Genomic DNA, 22,159 nt, shown 5'->3' with positions numbered 1-22,159 from the left:
TAGTTTGGACTGGAGTGTACTTTCGGGGGTTACAGCACCCTTAATCGTCAAGCCAGCCGGCCCTTTACTTATGACACAGGCGCACGCTTGGCACTACTTTGTTGATGCACGTGCGGCTACTGCGCACACAATTCACAAACACAGAAAATTATTTTTTTTTTGGTTTGGACTGGAGTGTACTTTCGGGGGTTACAGCACCCTTAACGGTCAAGCCAGCCGGCCCTTTACTTATGACACAGGCGCACGCTTGGCACTACTTTGTTGATGCACGTGCGGCTACTGCGCACACAATTCACAAACACAGAAAATTATTTTTTTTTTGGTTTGGACTGGAGTGTACTTTGGGGGTAACAGCACCCTTTAACGGTCAAGCCAGCCGGCCCTTTACTTATGACACAGGTGCACGCTTGGCACTACTTTGTTGATGCACGTGCGGCTACTGCGCACACAATTCACAAACACAGAAAATTATTTTTTTTTGGGTTTGGACTGGAGTGTACTTTCGGGGGTTACAGCACCCTTAATGGTCAAGCCAGCCGGCCCTTTACTTATGACACAGGCGCACGCTTGGCACTACTTTGTTGATGCACGTGCGTCTACTGCGCACACAATTCACAAACACAGAAAATAATTTTTTTTTTAGTTTGGACTGGAGTGTACTTTCGGGGGTTACAGCACCCTTTAACGGTCAAGCCAGCCGGCCCTTTACTTATGACACAGGCGCACGCTTGGCACTACTTTGTTGATGCACGTGCGGCTATGGGGCGCACACAATTCACAAACACAGAAAATAATTATTTTTTTGGTTTGGACTGGAGTGTACTTTGGGGGTTACAGCACCCTTTAACGGTCAAGCCAGCCGGCCCTTTACTTATGACACAGGCGCACGCTTGTCACTACTTTGTTGATGCACGTGCGGCTACTGCGCACACAATTCACAAACACAGAAAATATATTATTTTTTTAGCACTTGGGGGGAGCACCCCTGATGGACAGTGCACCCCCTGGACAACACTACAGCACCCCTTTAGGACTGGGACACTGCACAGGACTTTGGAGTGGACACAGCCCCTATGGAGAACTGACTGCACAACACAGTCCAGCCAGCCCCTATGGACTTTGAAGTAGTGGACACAGCCCCTATTAACAACAGCAGCACAGCACAACACAGCCAGCCCCTATGGACTTTGAAGTAGTGGACAACAGCAGCACTACACTACACTACACTACACAGCCCTAACTTCCACCCTCCCTCTTCACTGTCCACAGCCGAATGAGAAAATGGCGCCGACGCGGGTACTTTATATAGGATCCAAAACCCGCGAGACTCGGAAGGCGTGATGATGACGTTTTGCCTTGATTTCAGATCCGAGTCAGGCGGGAAAAGTCGAGCCTGACTCGGATCGGACTCGGATCGGGGGGGCTCGGGGGGGTTCGGATTTCAGAAATCCGAACCCGCTCACCCCTAATATATATATATATTAGGGGTGTGCACCGGCCACTTTTCGTGTTTTGTGTTTTGGTTTTGGATCTGGATATTTCTTCGTGTTTTGGATCTGGATTGGTTTTGCCAAAACCACCCTTCCGTGTTTTGGGTTCTGGGTTTTGTGTTTTGGATCTGTATTTTTTTTAAAAAAAGCATAAAAACAGCTAAAATCACAGAATTTGTTGGTTTCTCTGCTCCTATGCTATTATTAACCTCAATAACCTTAATTTCCACTCATTTCCAGTCTATTCTGAACACCTCACACCTCACAATAGTGTTTTTATGTCCAAAAGGTTGCACCGAGGTAGCTGGATGACTATGCTAAGCGACACGAGTGGGCGGCACAAAGACGTGACCCATCTAGGAGTGACACTGCAGTGGCAGACAGGATGGCAGTTAGAAAAACTAGGCCCCAAACTGTACATAATGCAAAGAAAAAAAAGAGGTGCAAGATGGAATTGTCCTTGGGCCCTCCCACCCACCCTTATGTTGTATAAACAGGACATGCACACTTTAACAAATCAATCATTTCAGCGCCAGGGTCTGCCACACAACTGTGGCTGAAATGATTGGTTCGTTTGGGCCCCCACAAAACAAGCTGGCAATTAATGTGTCCCTGCACAAACTGGCTCTACGGAGGCAAGATGTCATCCTCATCCTCCTCATCCACCGATTCCTCACCCTCTTCAGTGTGTACATCCTCATCCTCACAAAGTATTAACTCGTCCCCACTTGAATCCACCACCACAGGTCCCTCTGTACCTTCTGGAGGCTGGTCTCCCTGGAAGAGCTGATAATTCATTTTGATGAACATCATCTTCTCCACATTCTGTGGAAGCAACCTCCTACGCCTTTCGCTGACAAGGTTCCCGGCTGCACTAAACACTCTTTCGGAGTACACACTGGAGGGGGGGCAACTCAGGTAAAATAGAGCCAGCTTGTACAGGGGCCTCCAAATTGCCTCTTTTTCCTGCCAGTACAGGTATGGACTGTCTGACATGCCTACTTGGATGCTGTCACCGATGTAATCCTCCACCATTCTGTCAATGGTGACAGTATCATATGCAGTGACAGTAGACATGTCAGAAATTGTTGCCAGGTCCTTCAGTCCGGACCAGATGTCCAAACTTGGTCCTGCCTGCCCTGCATCACCGCCAGCGGGTTGCTTAGGATACCTACGTTTTTTCCTGGCAGCCCCAGTTGCGGGAGAAAATGAAGAAGGAGCCGTTGACGTGTCACGTTCCGCTTCAGCTGACAGTGTGTTCACCAGCAGGTCTTTGCACCTCTGCAGGCTTGTGTCGGCCGGAAAGAGAGACACCACATAGGCTTTAAACCTAGGATCAAGCACGGTGGCCAAAATGTAGTGGTCTGATTTCAACAGATTGACCACCCTGGAATCCTGGCAAAGCGAATGAAGGGCTTCATCCACAAGTCCCACATGCCGAGCGGAATCGCTCCGTCTTAGCTCCTCCTTCACTTTCTCCAGCTGCTTCTGCAAAAGCCTGATGAGGGGAATGACCTGACTCAAGCTGGCTGTGTCTGAACTGACTTCACGTGTGGCAAGTTCGAAAGGCTGGAGAACCTTGCACAACACAGAAATCATTCTCCACTGCGCTTGAGTCAGGTGCATACCCCCTCCTTTGCCTATGTCATAGGTGGATGTATAGGCTTGTATGGCCTTTTGCTGCTCCTCCATCCTCTGAAGCATATAGAGGGTTGAGTTCCACCGCGTCACAACCTCTTGCTTCAGGTGATGGCGGGGCAGGTTCAAGAGTGTTTGCTGGCGCTCCAGTCTTCGGCACGCAGTAGCTGAATGGCGAAAGTGTCCAGAAATTTTTCGGGCCACCCAAAGCGTCTCCTGCACGCCCCTGTCGCTTTTCAGAAAATTCTGCACCACCAAGTTTATTGTGTGAGCAAAACATGGGACGTGCTGGAATTTGCCCAGATGTAATGCCCGCACAATATTGGTGGCGTTGTCAGATATCACAAATCCCCAGGAGAGTCTAAGTGGGGTAAGCCACTGGGCGATGATTTCCCTCAGTTTCTCTAAGAGGTTGTCGGCGGTGTGCCTCTTACTGAAACCGGTGATACACAGCGTAGCCTGCCTTGTAACGAGCTGGCGTTTCTGAGATGCTGCTACTGGTGACGCTGCTGCTGTTGCTGCGTAAGGTGATACATCTACCCAGTGGGCTGTCACAGTCATATAGTCCTTAGTCTGCCCTGTTCCACTTGTCCACATGTCCGTGGTTAAGTGGACATTGTGTACAACGGCATTTTTCAGGACACTGAGGACACTTTTTCTGACGTTTCTGTACAGTCTCGGTATCGCCTGCCTAGTGAAGTGGAATCTAGACGGGATTTGGAACCGGGGACACACTACCTCCATCAATTGTCTAAATCCCACTGCACTAATGGCGGATACCGGACGCACGTCTAACACCAACATAGCAGTCAAGGCCTGAGTTATACGTTTTGCTTCAGGATGACTGCTGTCGTACTTCATCCTCCTCGCTAAGGACTGTTGGAGGGTCAATTGTTTAGTAAAAGTAGTGGTGTTCCTACTTCCTCTCTGGGATGATGAACGACTCCCAGCAGCAGCAACAGCAGCAGCGGCAGCAGTAGGCGTAGCAATGCAGGATCCTCCAGAGGAATCCCGGATAGGAGAGTCAGTCATGCCAGTGACATGGCCTGCAGGACTACTTCCGATCCTGACTAAGGAGGAAATTGACGAGGAGGGAGTTGACGGTGTGGTTTGCAGGCGCTTGGATACAACAGGACAACGGGATTTAGGTGTCCCTGGACTGCTTACGGTCTTAGCCAAAGTTTCTGAACTTGACAGTAACTTTTTATGAACGCGCTGCAGGTGCCGTATAAGGGAGGATGTTCCTAGGTGGGTTGACGTCCCTACCCCTACTTATTTCACCTTTACATATGGTACATATGGCAAGACAGTTGTTGTCCGGATTTGGATAGAAATATTGCCAGACCAAAGAGGTGGAACGTTTGGTCTTCTGCCCAGGCATGACCGTGATGGGCTTTTTCATCCCACGGACAACAACTGTCTCCCCCGGAGCCTGATTTAAACAAACCACATCACCATCAGAATCCTCCTCGCCAACTTCCTCCTCAGCGCCAGCTACACCAGTATCCTCATCCTGTTGTACTTCAACAGTGACATCTTCAATTTGCATATCAGCAAGTGGACTGTGGGTGCTCCTTTCAGCACTTGCAGGGGGCATGCAAATAGTGGAAAGAGCCACCTCTTCCCATCCAGTGCTGGGAAGGTCAGGCATCGCAACCACCACCACACTTGGACTCTCCTTGGGGATTTGTGATATCTTCTTAGAAAGCACAGTTCTTCGCTGTGCTTTTGCCAGCTTAACTCTTTTGATTTTTTTAGTGGGAGGAGGGCTTCCATCGTCATGTGAAGCTGAACCACTAGTCATGAACATACTAGGGATCGACCTTAGCCGTTCCTTGCCACTCCGTGTCGTAAATGGCATATTGGCAAGTTTACGTTTCTCTTCAGCTGATTTAAATGTCTTTTTCAAGGTCATTTTCCTGAACTTTGCCATTTGGGATTGTATGTGCCCTCTACTATGACATTGGGCATCGGCCTTGGCAGACGACGTTGATGGCATGTTATCGTCTATGTCATGACTAGTGGCAGCAGCTTCAGCACTAGGAGGAAGTGGTTCTTGATCTTTCTCTATTTTATTTTTATCGGAGAATGTTTGGTCCTCCATTTATGTTATATCGATTTGAAATATACGTGCGGCTAAACACAGAAAATAATTTTTTTTTTGGTTTGGACTGGAGTGTACTTTCGGGGGTTACAGCACCCTTAACGGTCAAGCCAGCCGGCCCTTTACTTATGACACAGGCGCACGCTTGGCACTACTTTGTTGATGCACGTGCGGCTACTGCGCACACAATTCACAAACACAGAAAATATTTTTTTTTTTGGTTTGGACTGGAGTGTACTTTCGGGGGTTACAGCACCCTTAACGGTCAAGCCAGCCGGCCCTTTACTTATGACACAGGCGCACGCTTGGCACTACTTTGTTGATGCACGTGCGTCTACTGCGCACACAATTCACAAACACAGAAAATAATTTTTTTTGGTTTGGATTAGGGGTGAGCGGGTTCGGATTTCTGAAATCCGAACCCCCCCGAGCCCCCCCGATCCGAGTCCGATCCGAGTCAGGCTCGACTTTTCCCGCCTGACTCGGATCTGAAATCGAGGCAAAACGTCATCATCCCGCCTTCCGAGTCTCGCGGGTTTTGGATCCTATATAAGGTACCCGCGTCGGCGCCATTTTCTCACTCGGCTGTGGACAGTGAAGAGGGAGGGTGGGAGTTAGGGCTGTGTAGTGTAGTGTAGTGTAGTGTAGTGCTGCTGTTGTCCACTACTTCAAAGTCCATAGGGGCTGGCTGTGTTGTGCTGTGCTGCTGTTGTTAATAGGGGCTGTGTCCACTACTTCAAAGTCCATAGGGGCTGGCTGGACTGTGTTGTGCAGTCAGTTCTCCATAGGGGCTGTGTCCACTCCAAAGTCCTGTGCAGTGTCCCAGACCTAAAGGAGTGCTGTAGTGTTGTCCAGGGGGTGCTCTGTCCATCAGGGGTGCTCCCCCCAAGTGCTAAAAAAATAATATATTTTCTGTGTTTGTGAATTGTGTGCGCAGTAGCCGCACATGCATCAACAAAGTAGTGCCAAGCGTGCGCCTGTGTCATAAGTAAAGGGCCGGCTGGCTTGACCGTTAAAGGGTGCTGTAACCCCCGAAAGTACACTCCAGTCCAAACCAAAAAAAAATTATTTTCTGTGTTTGTGAATTGTGTGCGCAGTAGCCGCACGTGCATCAACAAAGTAGTGCCAAGCGTGCGCCTGTGTCATAAGTAAAGGGCCGGCTGGCTTGACCGTTAAGTGTGCTGTAACCCCCGAAAGTACACTCCAGTCCAAACCAAAAAAAAAAATATTTTCTGTGCTTGTGAATTGTGTGCGCAGTAGCCGCACGTGCATCAACAAAGTAGTGCCAAGCGTGCGCCTGTGTCATAAGTAAAGGGCCGGCTGGCTTGACCGTTAAGGGTGCTGTAACCCCCGAAAGTACACTCCAGTCCAAACCAAAAAAAAAATTATTTTCTGTGTTTGTGAATTGTGTGCGCAGTAGCCGCACGTGCATCAACAAAGTAGTGCCAAGCGTGCGCCTGTGTCATAAGTAAAGGGCCGGCAGGCTTGTCCGTTAAGGGTGCTGTAACCCCCGAAAGTACACTCCAGTCCAAACCCCAAAAAAAATTATTTTCTGTGTTTGTGAATTGTGTGCGCAGTAGCCGCACGTGCATCAACAAAGTAGTGCCAAGCGTGCGCCTGTGTCATAAGTAAAGGGCCGGCTGGCTTGACCGTTAAGGGTGCTGTAACCCCCGAAAGTACACTCCAGTCCAAACCAAAAAAAAAATTATTTTCTGTGTTTGTGAATTGTGTGCGCAGTAGCCGCACGTGCATCAACAAAGTAGTGCCAAGCGTGCGCCTGTGTCATAAGTAAAGGGCCGGCTGGCTTGACCGTTAAAGGGTGCTGTAACCCCCAAAGTACACTCCAGTCCAAACCAAAAAAAAAATTATTTTCTGTGTTTGTGAATTGTGTGCGCAGTAGCCGCACGTGCATCAACAAAGTAGTGCCAAGCGTGCGCCTGTGTCATAAGTAAAGGGCCGGCTGGCTTGACCGTTAAAGGGTGCTGTAACCCCCGAAAGTACACTCCAGTCCAAACCAAAAAAAAATTATTTTCTGTGTTTGTGAATTGTGTGCGCAGTAGCCGCACGTGCATCAACAAAGTAGTGCCAAGCGTGCGCCTGTGTCATAAGTAAAGGGCCGGCTGGCTTGACCGTTAAAGGGTGCTGTAACCCCCAAAGTACACTCCAGTCCAAACCAAAAAAAAAATTATTTTCTGTGTTTGTGAATTGTGTGCGCAGTAGCCGCACGTGCATCAACAAAGTAGTGCCAAGCGTGCGCCTGTGTCATAAGTAAAGGGCCGGCTGGCTTGACCGTTAAAGGGTGCTGTAACCCCCGAAAGTACACTCCAGTCCAAACCAAAAAAAAATTATTTTCTGTGTTTGTGAATTGTGTGCGCAGTAGCCGCACGTGCATCAACAAAGTAGTGCCAAGCGTGCGCCTGTGTCATAAGTAAAGGGCCGGCTGGCTTGACCGTTAAGGGTGCTGTAACCCCCGAAAGTACACTCCAGTCCAAACCAAAAAAAAAAATATTTTCTGTGTTTGTGAATTGTGTGCGCAGTAGCCGCACGTGCATCAACAAAGTAGTGCCAAGCGTGCGCCTGTGTCATAAGTAAAGGGCCATCTGGCTTGACCGTTAAGGGTGCTGTAACCCCCGAAAGTACACTCCAGTCCAAACCAAAAAAAAAATAATTTTCTGTGTTTGTGAATTGTGTGCGCAGTAGCCGCACGTGCATCAACAAAGTAGTGCCAAGCGTGCGCCTGTGTCATAAGTAAAGGGCCGGCTGGCTTGACCGTTAAAGGGTGCTGTAACCCCCGAAAGTACACTCCAGTCCAAACCAAAAAAAAATTATTTTCTGTGTTTGTGAATTGTGTGCGCATTAGCCGCACGTGCATCAACAAAGTAGTGCCAAGCGTGCGCCTGTGTCATAAGTAAAGGGCCGGCTGGCTTGACCGTTAAAGGGTGCTGTAACCCCCAAAGTACACTCCAGTCCAAACCAAAAAAAAAATTATTTTCTGTGTTTGTGAATTGTGTGCGCAGTAGCCGCACGTGCATCAACAAAGTAGTGCCAAGCGTGCGCCTGTGTCATAAGTAAAGGGCCGGCTGGCTTGACCGTTAAAGGGTGCTGTAACCCCCGAAAGTACACTCCAGTCCAAACCAAAAAAAAATTATTTTCTGTGTTTGTGAATTGTGTGCGCAGTAGCCGCACGTGCATCAACAAAGTAGTGCCAAGCGTGCGCCTGTCATAAGTAAAGGGCCGGCTGGCTTAACCGTTAAAGGGTGCTGTAACCCCCAAAGTACACTCCAGTCCAAACCAAAAAAAAAATTATTTTCTGTGTTTGTGAATTGTGTGCGCAGTAGCCGCACGTGCATCAACAAAGTAGTGCCAAGCGTGCGCCTGTGTCATAAGTAAAGGGCCAGCTGGCTTGACCGTTAAAGGGTGCTGTAACCCCCGAAAGTACACTCCAGTCCAAACCAAAAAAAAATTATTTTCTGTGTTTGTGAATTGTGTGCGCAGTAGCCGCACGTGCATCAACAAAGTAGTGCCAAGCGTGCGCCTGTGTCATAAGTAAAGGGCCGGCTGGCTTGACCGTTAAGGGTGCTGTAACCCCCGAGAGTACACTCCAGTCCAAACCAAAAAAAAAAATTATTTTCTGTGTTTGTGAATTGTGTGCGCAGTAGCCGCACGTGCATCAACAAAGTAGTGCCAAGCGTGCGCCTGTGTCATAAGTAAAGGGCCGGCTGGCTTGACCATTAAAGGGTGCTGTAACCCCCGAAAGTACACTCCAGTCCAAACCAAAAAAAAATTATTTTCTGTGTTTGTGAATTGTGTGCGCAGTAGCCGCACGTGCATCAACAAAGTAGTGCCAAGCGTGCGCCTGTGTCATAAGTAAAGGGCCGGCTGGCTTGACCGTTAAGGGTGCTGTAACCCCCGAAAGTACACTCCAGTCCAAACGAAAAAAAAAATTATTTTCTGTGTTTGTGAATTGTGTGCGCAGTAGCCGCACGTGCATCAACAAAGTAGTGCCAAGCGTGCGCCTGTGTCATAAGTAAAGGGCCGGCTGGCTTGACCGTTAAAGGGTGCTGTAACCCCCGAAAGTACACTCCAGTCCAAACCAAAAAAAAATTATTTTCTGTGTTTGTGAATTGTGTGCGCATTAGCCGCACGTGCATCAACAAAGTAGTGCCAAGCGTGCGCCTGTGTCATAAGTAAAGGGCCGGCTGGCTTGACCGTTAAAGGGTGCTGTAACCCCCAAAGTACACTCCAGTCCAAACCAAAAAAAAAATTATTTTCTGTGTTTGTGAATTGTGTGCGCAGTAGCCGCACGTGCATCAACAAAGTAGTGCCAAGCGTGCGCCTGTGTCATAAGTAAAGGGCCGGCTGGCTTGACCGTTAAAGGGTGCTGTAACCCCCGAAAGTACACTCCAGTCCAAACCAAAAAAAAATTATTTTCTGTGTTTGTGAATTGTGTGCGCAGTAGCCGCACGTGCATCAACAAAGTAGTGCCAAGCGTGCGCCTGTCATAAGTAAAGGGCCGGCTGGCTTAACCGTTAAAGGGTGCTGTAACCCCCAAAGTACACTCCAGTCCAAACCAAAAAAAAAATTATTTTCTGTGTTTGTGAATTGTGTGCGCAGTAGCCGCACGTGCATCAACAAAGTAGTGCCAAGCGTGCGCCTGTGTCATAAGTAAAGGGCCAGCTGGCTTGACCGTTAAAGGGTGCTGTAACCCCCGAAAGTACACTCCAGTCCAAACCAAAAAAAAATTATTTTCTGTGTTTGTGAATTGTGTGCGCAGTAGCCGCACGTGCATCAACAAAGTAGTGCCAAGCGTGCGCCTGTGTCATAAGTAAAGGGCCGGCTGGCTTGACCGTTAAGGGTGCTGTAACCCCCGAGAGTACACTCCAGTCCAAACCAAAAAAAAAAATTATTTTCTGTGTTTGTGAATTGTGTGCGCAGTAGCCGCACGTGCATCAACAAAGTAGTGCCAAGCGTGCGCCTGTGTCATAAGTAAAGGGCCGGCTGGCTTGACCGTTAAAGGGTGCTGTAACCCCCGAAAGTACACTCCAGTCCAAACCAAAAAAAAATTATTTTCTGTGTTTGTGAATTGTGTGCGCAGTAGCCGCACGTGCATCAACAAAGTAGTGCCAAGTGTGCGCCTGTGTCATAAGTAAAGGGCCGGCTGGCTTGACCGTTAAGGGTGCTGTAACCCCCGAAAGTACACTCCAGTCCAAACGAAAAAAAAAATTATTTTCTGTGTTTGTGAATTGTGTGCGCAGTAGCTGCACGTGCATCAACAAAGTAGTGCCAAGCGTGCGCCTGTGTCATAAGTAAAGGGCCGGCTGGCTTGACCGTTAAGGGTGCTGTAACCCCCGAAAGTACACTCCAGTCCAAACCAAAAAAAAAATTATTTTCTGTGTTTGTGAATTGTGTGCGCAGTAGCCGCACGTGCATCAACAAAGTAGTGCCAAGCGTGCGCCTGTGTCATAAGTAAAGGGCCGGCTGGCTTGACCGTTAAGGGTGCTGTAACCCCCGAAAGTACACTCCAGTCCAAACCAAAAAAAAAATTATTTTCTGTGTTTGTGAATTGTGTGCGCAGTAGCCGCACGTGCATCAACAAAGTAGTGCCAAGCGTGCGCCTGTGTCATAAGTAAAGGGCCAGCTGGCTTGACCGTTAAAGGGTGCTGTAACCCCCAAAGTACACTCCAGTCCAAACCAAAAAAAAAATTATTTTCTGTGTTTAGCCGCACGTATATATCAAATCGATATAACATAAATGGAGGACCAAACTTTCTCCGATAAAAATAAAATAGAGAAAGATCAAGAACCACTTCCTCCTAGTGCTGAAGCTGAATAGTCATGACATAGACGATAACATGCCATCAACGTCGTCTGCCAAGGCCGATGCCCAATGTCATAGTAGAGGGCACATACAATCCCAAATGGCAAAGTTCAGGAAAATGACCTTGAAAAAGACATTTAAATCAGCTGAAGAGAAACGTAAACTTGCCAATATGCCATTTACGACACGGAGTGGCAAGGAACGGCTAAGGTCGATCCCTAGTATGTTCATGACTAGTGGTTCAGCTTCACATGACGATGGAAGCCCTCCTCCCACTAAAAAAATCAAAAGAGTTAAGCTGGCAAAAGCACAGCGAAGAACTGTGCTTTCTAAGAAGATATCACAAATCCCCAAGGAGAGTCCAAGTGTGGTGGTGGTTGCGATGCCTGACCTTCCCAGCACTGGACGGGAAGAGGTGGCTCTTTCCACCATTTGCACGCCCCCTGCAAGTGCTGAAAGGAGCACCCACAGTCCACTTGCTGATATGCAAATTGAAGATGTCACTGTTGAAGTACAACAGGATGAGGATACTGGTGTAGCTGGCGCTGAGGAGGAAGTTGGCGAGGAGGATTCTGATGGTGATGTGGTTTGTTTAAATCAGGCTCCGGGGGAGACAGTTGTTGTCCGTGGGATGAAAAAGCCCATCACGGTCATGCCTGGGCAGAAGACCAAACATTCCACCTCTTTGGTCTGGCAATATTTCTATCCAAATCCGGACAACAACTGTCTTGCCATATGTACCATATGTAAAGGTGAAATAAGTAGGGGTAGGGACGTCAACCACCTAGGAACATCCTCCCTTATACGGCACCTGCAGCGCGTTCATAAAAAGTTACTGTCAAGTTCAGAAACTTTGGCTAAGACCGTAAGCAGTCCAGGGACACCTAAATCCTGTTGTCCTGTTGTATCCAAGCGCCTGCAAACCACACCGTCAACTCCCTCCTCGTCAATTTCCTCCTTAGTCAGGATCGGAAGTAGTCCTGCAGGCCATGTCACTGGCATGACTGACTCTCCTATCCGGGATTCCTCTGGAGGATCCTGCATTGCTACGCCTACTGCTGCCGCTGCTGCTGTTGCTGCTGCTGGGAGTCGTTCATCATCCCAGAGAGGAAGTAGGAACACCACTACTTTTACTAAACAATTGACCCTCCAACAGTCCTTAGCGAGGAGGATGAAGTACGACAGCAGCCATCCTGAAGCAAAACGTATAACTGAGGCCTTGACTGCTATGTTGGTGTTAGACGTGCGTCCGGTATCCGCCATTAGTGCAGTGGGATTTAGACAATTGATGGAGGTAGTGTGTCCCCGGTTCCAAATCCCGTCTAGATTCCACTTCACTAGGCAGGCGATACCGAGACTGTACAGAAACGTCAGAAAAAGTGTCCTCAGTGTCCTGAAAAATGCCGTTGTACACAATGTCCACTTAACCACGGACATGTGGACAAGTGGAACAGGGCAGACTAAGGACTATATGACTGTGACAGCCCACTGGGTAGATGTATCACCTTACGCAGCAACAGCAGCAGCGTCACCAGTAGCAGCATCTCAGAAACGCCAGCTCGTTACAAGGCAGGCTACGCTGTGTATCACCGGTTTCAGTAAGAGGCACACCGCCGACAACCTCTTAGAGAAACTGAGGGAAATCATCGCCCAGTGGCTTACCCCACTTAGACTCTCCTGGGGATTTGTGATATCTGACAACGCCACCAATATTGTGCGGGCATTACATCTGGGCAAATTCCAGCACGTCCCATGTTTTGCTCACACAATAAACTTGGTGGTGCAGAATTTTCTGAAAAGCGACAGGGGCGTGCAGGAGACGCTTTGGGTGGCCCGAAAAATTTCTGGCCACTTTCGCCATTCAGCGACTGCGTGCCGAAGACTGGAGCGCCAGCAAACACTCTTGAACCTGCCCCGCCATCACCTGAAGCAAGAGGTTGTGACGCGGTGGAACTCAACCCTCTATATGCTTCAGAGGATGGAGGAGCAGCAAAAGGCCATACAAGCCTATACATCCACCTATGACATAGGCAAAGGAGGGGGTATGCACCTGACTCAAGCGCAGTGGAGAATGATTTCCGTGTTGTGCAAGGTTCTCCAGCCCTTCGAACTTGCCACACGTGAAGTCAGTTCAGACACAGCCAGCTTGAGTCAGGTCATTCCCCTCATCAGGCTTTTGCAGAAGCAGCTGGAGAAAGTGAAGGAGGAGCTAAGACGGAGCGATTCCGCTCGGCATGTGGGACTTGTGGATGAAGCCCTTCATTCGCTTTGCCAGGATTCCAGGGTGGTCAATCTGTTGAAATCAGACCACTACATTTTGGCCACCATGCTTGATCCTAGGTTTAAAGCCTATGTGGTGTCTCTCTTTCCGGCCGACACAAGCCTGCAGAGGTGCAAAGACCTGCTGGTGAACACACTGTCAGCTGAAGCGGAACGTGACACGTCAACGGCTCCTTCTTCATTTTCTCCCGCAACTGGGGCTGCCAGGAAAAAACTTAGGTATCCTAAGCAACCCGCTGGCGGTGATGCAGGGCAGGCAGGACCAAGTTTGGACATCTGGTCCGGACTGAAGGACCTGGCAACAATTTCTGACATGTCTACTGTCACTGCATATGATACTGTCACCATTGACAGAATGGTGGAGGATTACATCGGTGACAGCATCCAAGTAGGCATGTCAGACAGTCCATACCTGTACTGGCAGGAAAAAGAGGCAATTTGGAGGCCCCTGTACAAGCTGGCTCTATTTTACCTGAGTTGCCCCCCCTCCAGTGTGTACTCCGAAAGAGTGTTTAGTGCAGCCGAGAACCTTGTCAGCGAAAGGCGTAGGAGGTTGCTTCCACAGAATGTGGAGAAGATGATGTTCATCAAAATGAATTATCAGCTCTTCCAGGGAGACCAGCCTCCAGAAGGTACAGAGGGACCTGTGGTGGTGGATTCAAGTGGGGACGAGTTAATACTTTGTGAGGATGAGGATGTACACACTGAAGAGGATGAGGAATCGGTGGATGAGGAGGATGAGGATGACATCTTGCCTCCGTAGAGCCAGTTTGTGCAGGGACACATTAATTGCCAGCTTGTTTTGTGGGGGCCCAAACGAACCAATCATTTCAGCCACAGTTGTGTGGCAGACCCTGGCGCTGAAATGATTGATTTGTTAAAGTGTGCATGTCCTGTTTATACAACATAAGGGTGGGTGGGAGGGCCCAAGGACAATTCCATCTTGCACTTCTTTTTTTTCTTTGCATTATGTACAGTTTGGGGCCTAGTTTTTCTAACTGCCATCCTGTCTGCCACTGCAGTGTCACTCCTAGATGGGTCACGTGTTTGTGCCGCCCACTCGTGTCGCTTAGCATAGTCATCCAGCTACCTCGGTGCAACCTTTTGGACATGAAAACACTATTGTGAGGTGTGAGGTGTTCAGAATAGACTGGAAATGAGTGGAAATTAAGGTTATTGAGGTTAATAATAGCATAGGAGCAGAGAAACCAACAAATTCTGTGATTTTAGCTGTTTTTATGCTTTTTAAAAAAAAAATACAGATCCAAAACACAAAACCCAGAACCCAAAACACGGAAGGGTGGTTTTGGCAAAACCAATCCAGATCCAAAACACGAAGAAAGATCCAGATCCAAAACCAAAACACAAAACACGAAAAGTGGCCGGTGCACACCCCTAGTTTGGATTGGAGTGTACTTTCGGGGGTTACAGCACCCTTTAACGGTCAAGCCAGCCGGCCCTTTACTTATGACACAGGCGCACGCTTGGCACTACTTTGTTGATGCACGTGCGGCTACTGCGCACACAATTCACAAACACAGAAAATAATTTTTTTTTTGGTTTGGACTGGAGTGTACTTTGGGGGGTTACAGCACCCTTAACGGTCAAGCCAGCCGGCCCTTTACTTATGACACAGGCGCACGCTTGGCACTACTTTGTTGATGCACGTGCGGCTACTGCGCACACAATTCACAAACACAGAAAATAATTTTTTTTTGGTTTGGATTGGAGTGTACTTTCGGGGGTTACAGCACCCTTTAACGGTCAAGCCAGCCGGCCCTTTACTTATGACACAGGCGCACGCTTGGCACTACTTTGTTGATGCACGTGCGGCTACTGCGCACACAGTTCACAAACACAGAAAATAATTTTTTTTTTGGTTTGGACTGGAGTGTACTTTCGGGGGTTACAGCACCCTTTAACGGTCAAGCCAGCCGGCCCTTTACTTATGACACAGGCGCACGCTTGGCACTACTTTGTTGATGCACGTGTGGCTACTGCGCACACAATTCACAAACACAGAAAATAATTTTTTTTTTGGTTTGGACTGGAGTGTACTTTCGGGGGTTACAGCACCCTTAACGGTCAAGCCAGCCGGCCCTTTACTTATGACACAGGCGCACGCTTGGCACTACTTTGTTGATGCACGTGCGGCTACTGCGCTCACAATTCACAAACACAGAAAATAATTTTTTTTTTGGTTTGGACTGGAGTGTACTTTCGGGGGTTACAGCACCCTTTAACGGTCAAGCCTGCCGGCCCTTTACTTATGACACAGGCGCACGCTTGGCACTACTTTGTTGATGCACGTGCGGCTACTGCGCACACAATTCACAAACACAGAAAATAATTTTTTTTTTGGTTTGGACTGGAGTGTACTTTCGGGGGTTACAGCACCCTTAACGGTCAAGCCAGCCGGCCCTTTACTTATGACACAGGCGCACGCTTGGCACTACTTTGTTGATGCACGTGCGGCTACTGCGCACACATTTCACAAACACAGAAAATATATTATTGTTTTAGCACTTGGGGGGAGCACCCCTGATGGACAGAGCACCCCCTGGACAACACTACAGCACCCCTTTAGGTCTGGGACACTGCACAAGACTTTGGAGTGGACACAGCCCCTATGGAGAACTGACTGCACAACACAGTCCAGCCAGCCCCTATGGACTTTGAAGTAGTGGACACAGCCCCTATTAACAACAGCAGCACAGCACAACACAGCCAGCCCCTATGGACTTTGAAGTAGTGGACAACAGCAGCACTACACTACACTACACAGCCCTAACTCCCACCCTCCCTCTTCACTGTCCACAGCCGAGTGAGAAAATGGCGCCGACGCGGGTACCTTATATAGGATCCAAAACCCGCGAGACTCGGAAGGCGGGATGATGACGTTTTGCCTCGATTTCAGATCCGAGTCAGGCGGGAAAAGTCGAGCCTGATTCGGATCGGACTCGGATCGGGGGGGTTCGGGGGGGTTCGGATTTCAGAAATCCGAACCCGCTCACCCCTAATATATATATATGGTAAGCAGAAAGACAGCGGCACTCCGGGACTTTGTAAACAGCAAAACGTACAAACAAATGTGCTGTTTACAAAGTCCCGGAGTGCCGCTGTCTTTCTGCTTACCATATCACTATATTTGCAGAGGGCACCCGGGCGATATCTATCGTCTATGGATGTGAGTGCCAGTTCTACTTGTGGACTTGTGTATATATATATATATATATATACATACAGTGTGTGTATATATTTTCAGGTATGTTTCTGTTAAAGCACTTTGTTAATAAAAAATGTTGCATTTTATTAATAAACCATAGTTTGTGGTTTTTATTTTTTATAGAACAGGTAGTGTAGGCTTCATTATTTCATATAATCAAAAAGGGGAGGGAGATGAAGATGGTTCAATGTATGTGGGTAGCTATGCTCCATGATGCTAGCCACACCCCACAACACAGACCACGCCCCCACATCACTGGTTATACCCCATATCAGTAGTGACACCCCCTGCAACAGTACACAATAGGCCCTTCATAGATTTCAGCTCCAGGTCCATGAGGACCTTAATCTGGCACTGAGCAGAAAGCGATTCCAATGCTGCAAATTCACATACTTGGGGACTGGGGGATCACAGGAGAGTGGCAGATTTTACTGGGGGCTGCAATCCCTGGGTAAAATCTGCCACTGGACTCCTTAAACTTGTTCAAATTGGATTCTGCATTAAAATACTAAATCAGAATTTAGATCAGAAATAAACAGTAAATCCCTTTGTTTCGTTGTAAACCATTAATCGAAATTCTCCACGGGATTAAATGAACTATTGAACCCAAAAGCTAAATACCAGTTTATTTAACATTGTCTTATATATCTACTGCCTCCAAAAGCCATCAGTCTCTGTAAACAACTGATCAATGTCATTGTCTTATTAACAAAATGTAGATCAATTATCCTCCACTTTCAACCATCTCAAGTCCCTGTGTTCCACTGGTCACTCGGCATCTACAGGTGCCTACACACTAGACGATATTCTGCACGCTTTGCCCAAGTACGACGCATCAGAACGACAAATCGTATAAAATATGTCCAAATCGTGAGTGTCCACTCACGATTACAATGCCAATGCGTGTCCTCGCGGGTCGTACATTGCATCTTCAGATTTTGCCTGCAGCAGTCAAGATCTGCCGATCTCGTACACGACGCACTGAAAATCGTTACATCGTAGATCAGACTGGACACTTTTTAGCACCATATCGTGTCCTGGAGTGCCGGGGAGAGTTCAAGGGAAATCGCTCACGATATCGCATCGTGAGCACATCGTCTATTGTTTACGCACCTTAAGCGAGGAATCCGTTCTAGCCCAATATGCAGTTGAATTTATTGTTGCAATGCAGGACGTTAGCCAGGAAATGGTTTCATTATATGTCCTTCTGTTGTCTTACAATATACACCAGGCAAAAAGTATCTATGAATAATGCTAGTATTCTGTATGTTTAATGAATAAACTCCTGTGAATAATTCTTGTACAAACATTGGTTTCTAATCTCTCTATAATTGCTGAGTTCTTATGTAATTCTAACAATGAGTAAAACTGCTCCTATTGCAAATATCAATATGTGCATACTTACCAACTTTGTTGCCCCCTCCTCAGGGACAGGGTAGCCAGAGAGGGGGGTGTGGTGACAGGGAAAGTAGGCGGTGCAGGGGATGTGGCTGCACGATTGTATCATCGTGGCCCCACCCCCTTGCTAAACAGTGCTGAGAAAACAGGCATTGTATAGCGGGGGGTGGGTTTGTGATGGCGCGATTCATCGTATTCGCTGGATCGCCCCCCCAGACCTTCTTCTTGTTTCTGACCCCAAACCTGTTTGCTACCTGTCATTGTCTTTACAATCCTTGTAATTGCCTTTTGTTAGTCTATTTACATTATGTTGTAGTTTATGTGAATGATACATCCCCTGCCTGTACTGCTCTGTGCCATGTTGCAGAATTCTGTTACATGATGTGACAGCTCAAATCATGGCATTGTATCACCATGGACAGTTTGTATCCAAGCCGAGAAGACCAAATAAGAATCACTGTACAACAAATTAATACTTTTAATTTGTTTCCTTTCTAAAAATAGTCATACATTACTAATTTGAGGTCAAGAAAAACTAAAATGATTTCAGAATGTTTTTACTAGCTCTATTTTTTGAGCTACACTACTTGCACTATACTGTATGTACATTAGTAATATAGTCATAGTGAAAAGCTATTTTAAAATAATCTGATATTTTCTTGATAGAAAATAAATAACAGTTGTTTTAATCCAATCAATCACAAATAAGAACACAAAACGAAACAAACATACAGCATACGAAACAAACATACAGCATACGAAACAATCATACAGCATACGAAACAAACACACAGCATAGGAAACAAACATACAGAATACGAAACAAACATAGAGCATAGGAAACAAACATACAGCATACGAAACAAACATACAGCATACGAAACAAACATACAGCATAGGAGACAAACATACAGCATAGGAAACAATCATACAGCATACGAAACAATAATACAGCATAGGAAACAAACATACAGCATACGGAACAAACATACAGCATAGGAAACAAACATACAGCATACAAAACAAACATACAGCATAGGAAACAAACATACAGCATAGGAAACAAACCTACAGCATACGAAACAAACATACAGCATAGGAAACAAACATACAGCATACGAAACAAACATACAGCATAGGAAACAAACATACAGCATAGGAGACAAACATACAGCATAGGAAACAATCATACAGCATACGAAACAATAATACAGCATAGGAAACAAACATACAGCATACGGAACAAACATACAGCATACGAAACAAACATACAGCATAGGAAAGTACTATGTAATATAGTGGCCTATACATGGGGGTGCTTTCTCTTTGCTTGTCGCTTGTACTCCTCTTCTGGGGCCTCTCTTGTCACTGTCACCTACCCTGATATCTTTGTCCCATTGCTGAGATGTCTTGGTGGAATCGCTCCCTATGCTGTCAGTTATCTTGTGGGGGTAATCCTGTGAATCGCATATATTTGAATAGGGGAGGGGACAAATAACTGATTCATTTAATTGGGTCATTAGGCCCCGCCCCCTCTGCGCAGAACGCAGATTGCTGGTAAGTTTCTCTCCACTCTGCCCACTTCATTAGCAATTCCCCTACATCGTCATAAATGGGCTATATCTCGGAACTCAGAGCTGAGAGTTTTAAATGTCATATTCATTCTTTGCATGCTGACATCAATTAGAAGTAACCAATTTCACATCAGAAACATTTTCATTGTTGTGCAATGTTATCTTTCACAATGATGATAAGCCAGGAGGCCTTATATCAGACAACAGTTTATAAATCTGTGTGTAATAGATGATCAAAGCTTCTTAGGAGAATTCAAGATCTCTTGCAGTCTGTAGTCTAACGTCCCCGACACCATTATATTTGGTCTCCCCAAATATTCTCCTGCAATACCTTTTCTAGGTAGTCTCCACGACACCTTTATGTTCAGCCTCTGTTACATTCTCATGTCGAGGATTTCTAACGCCTTTACACTTGGCCTCTCCCAAACACCAGTGCTGGGGTTTTCCAAAATTGGGGGCCCTTGGATTTTATAATGTTGCCTACACACAGAAGACATGTACTAAGCTCTGGGAAGTGATAAAGTGGAGATTGATAAACGACCAACCAATCAGCTCCTATCTGTCAGGCTGTGTTTGAAAAATGACATCTAGGAGCTGATTGGTTGGCTGTTTATCACTCTCCACTTTATCCCTTTCCAGAGCTTAGTAGATCTGCCCCTTGTGTGCTGCAGGAATATTTATAGTAATACAGCGATACAGTTTACAACCGGGAAACAAGTTTGATCAAACCTCAATGATGTCGCTGGTTCCGAGTCAAATGATCTCATGTCTATAAATTGCTGCTTTCTTTGTGGTTGACGAATAAAATTTAGAACCTGGATAGTACTAAACACAGAAAAAATGGGACTTCTCATGACACAGATCCATCTTCTAATCTGACCGCGTATGTTTGTACAGAAATGTGCACTAAATACAAATCTAGGAATACATAATTGTTTATATTATTTTAGATACTTGAGTAATTTCATGGTATGTCTAGAGAGACAGAGTGAGGGATGAGGCTGGAGACACAGGACCTCATTCAGAGTCGGTCGTTGCAGCCGCACGGTCGTACGTCACCAATGTTCGCTAAACTGCGCATGCGTAAAATTCGCAGTGCGCGTGCACAAACCAGCTATTACGATCAGAAATTGCTCTCTCCTTCAACTTGGCCAGGTAGTTAGTTTGAGTGACAGGATGAGGCGTTTGTGGGTGGTAACAGGGGAAGGTGCTTGTGAACGGGGGAGTGGAGATCCGAACGCAGACGTGCCTGACTATAAAAAATGGCGTTTTATGGGAGTGCATAATTAACTAAGTAGTGTCATGGCACATGTGACATGGGAGGTTTTTACACTGACTTGATCGTAGTGCTTAAGAGAGGGTATGGTCAACCTTAAGGTCTACGAGCAGCTCCGATGGTTCCCGATGGTCTTGATTAATCTTTATATGCCCGGAGATGATGTGTAATGGGAACGAGAAGGGGGCGTATTTTTAGTCTTACGGCCGCATCCTCCCCTCGCTCGTCCAGCTAATGATCCCATCTTAACGACGCAACTTGCGAGCGCTTCATTTGCATATCCAGCCCCTTTTACCTTACGACCGTGCGGCCGCAACGACCGACTCTGAATGAGGTCCACAGAGTGGGAGATGAGGCTGGAGAGACAGAGTGGGAATGAGGCTGGAGAGACAGGGTGGGGGGATGAGGCTGGAGACAGAGTGGGAATAAGGCTGGATAAACAGAGTGGGGAATGAGGGTAGAGCGACAGAGTGGAGGGGATGAGGCTGGAGAGACAGAGTTGGGGGTGAGGCGGGAAAGACAGATTGGGGGGATGAGCCTGGAGAGACCGAGGGTTTGATGCTGAGTTGGGAATAAAGAAAGAAAAAGCAAGTAACTGTGCACCTTGGTAAAACCATATGGCACTGGGGCAGATTTAAAATATGCAGAGAGCTTTAGGGTTGAGAGAGGCGTGTCTGAACTGAAATCTAAATTGCAGTGTAAAAATAAAGCTGTCCAGCATTGGTGGACTACATGCAACAGCAAGACAGTATTTACCCTACATGCAAAAAATAATACATGTATTTGCCCCTGTGCATTGCTACATGGTTTGTCCAGGTACACAGTTGCTTGCTCTTTTGTGCTTTATTCCCAAATCAGAATTAGAATCTGAGTGGGTGATGAGGCTGAAGAGACAGTGCGAGGAATGAGACTGGAGAGACAGAATGGGGATGAGGCTGAAGAGACAGAGTTTGGGATGAGGCTGGAGAGAGAATGGGAGATGAGGCTGGAGAGACAGAGTGGGGGATGAGACTGGAGAGATAGTATGGGGGATGAGGCTGGAGAGACAGAGTGGGGGATGAGACTGGAGAGATAGTATGGGGGATGAGGCTGGAGAGACAGAGTGGGGGATGAGACTGGAGAGATACTATGGGGAATGAGGCTGGAGAGACAGAATGGGGGATGAGACTGCAGAGACAGAGTGGGGGATGAGGCTGGAGAGACAGAGTGGGGGATGAGACTGGAGAGATAGTATGGGGGATGAGGCTGGAGAGACAGAGTGGGGGATGAGACTGGAGAGATAATATGGGGGATGAGGCTGGAGAGACAGAATGGGGGATGAGACTGCATAGACAGAGTCGGGGATGAGACTGGAG

This window comes from Taudactylus pleione, unplaced genomic scaffold, assembly GCF_031769625.1.
Source record: "Taudactylus pleione unplaced genomic scaffold, aTauple2 ptg000537l, whole genome shotgun sequence".
NCBI classification, from domain to species: Eukaryota; Metazoa; Chordata; class Amphibia; order Anura; family Myobatrachidae; genus Taudactylus; species Taudactylus pleione.
This window is presented reverse-complemented; position numbering follows the sequence as displayed.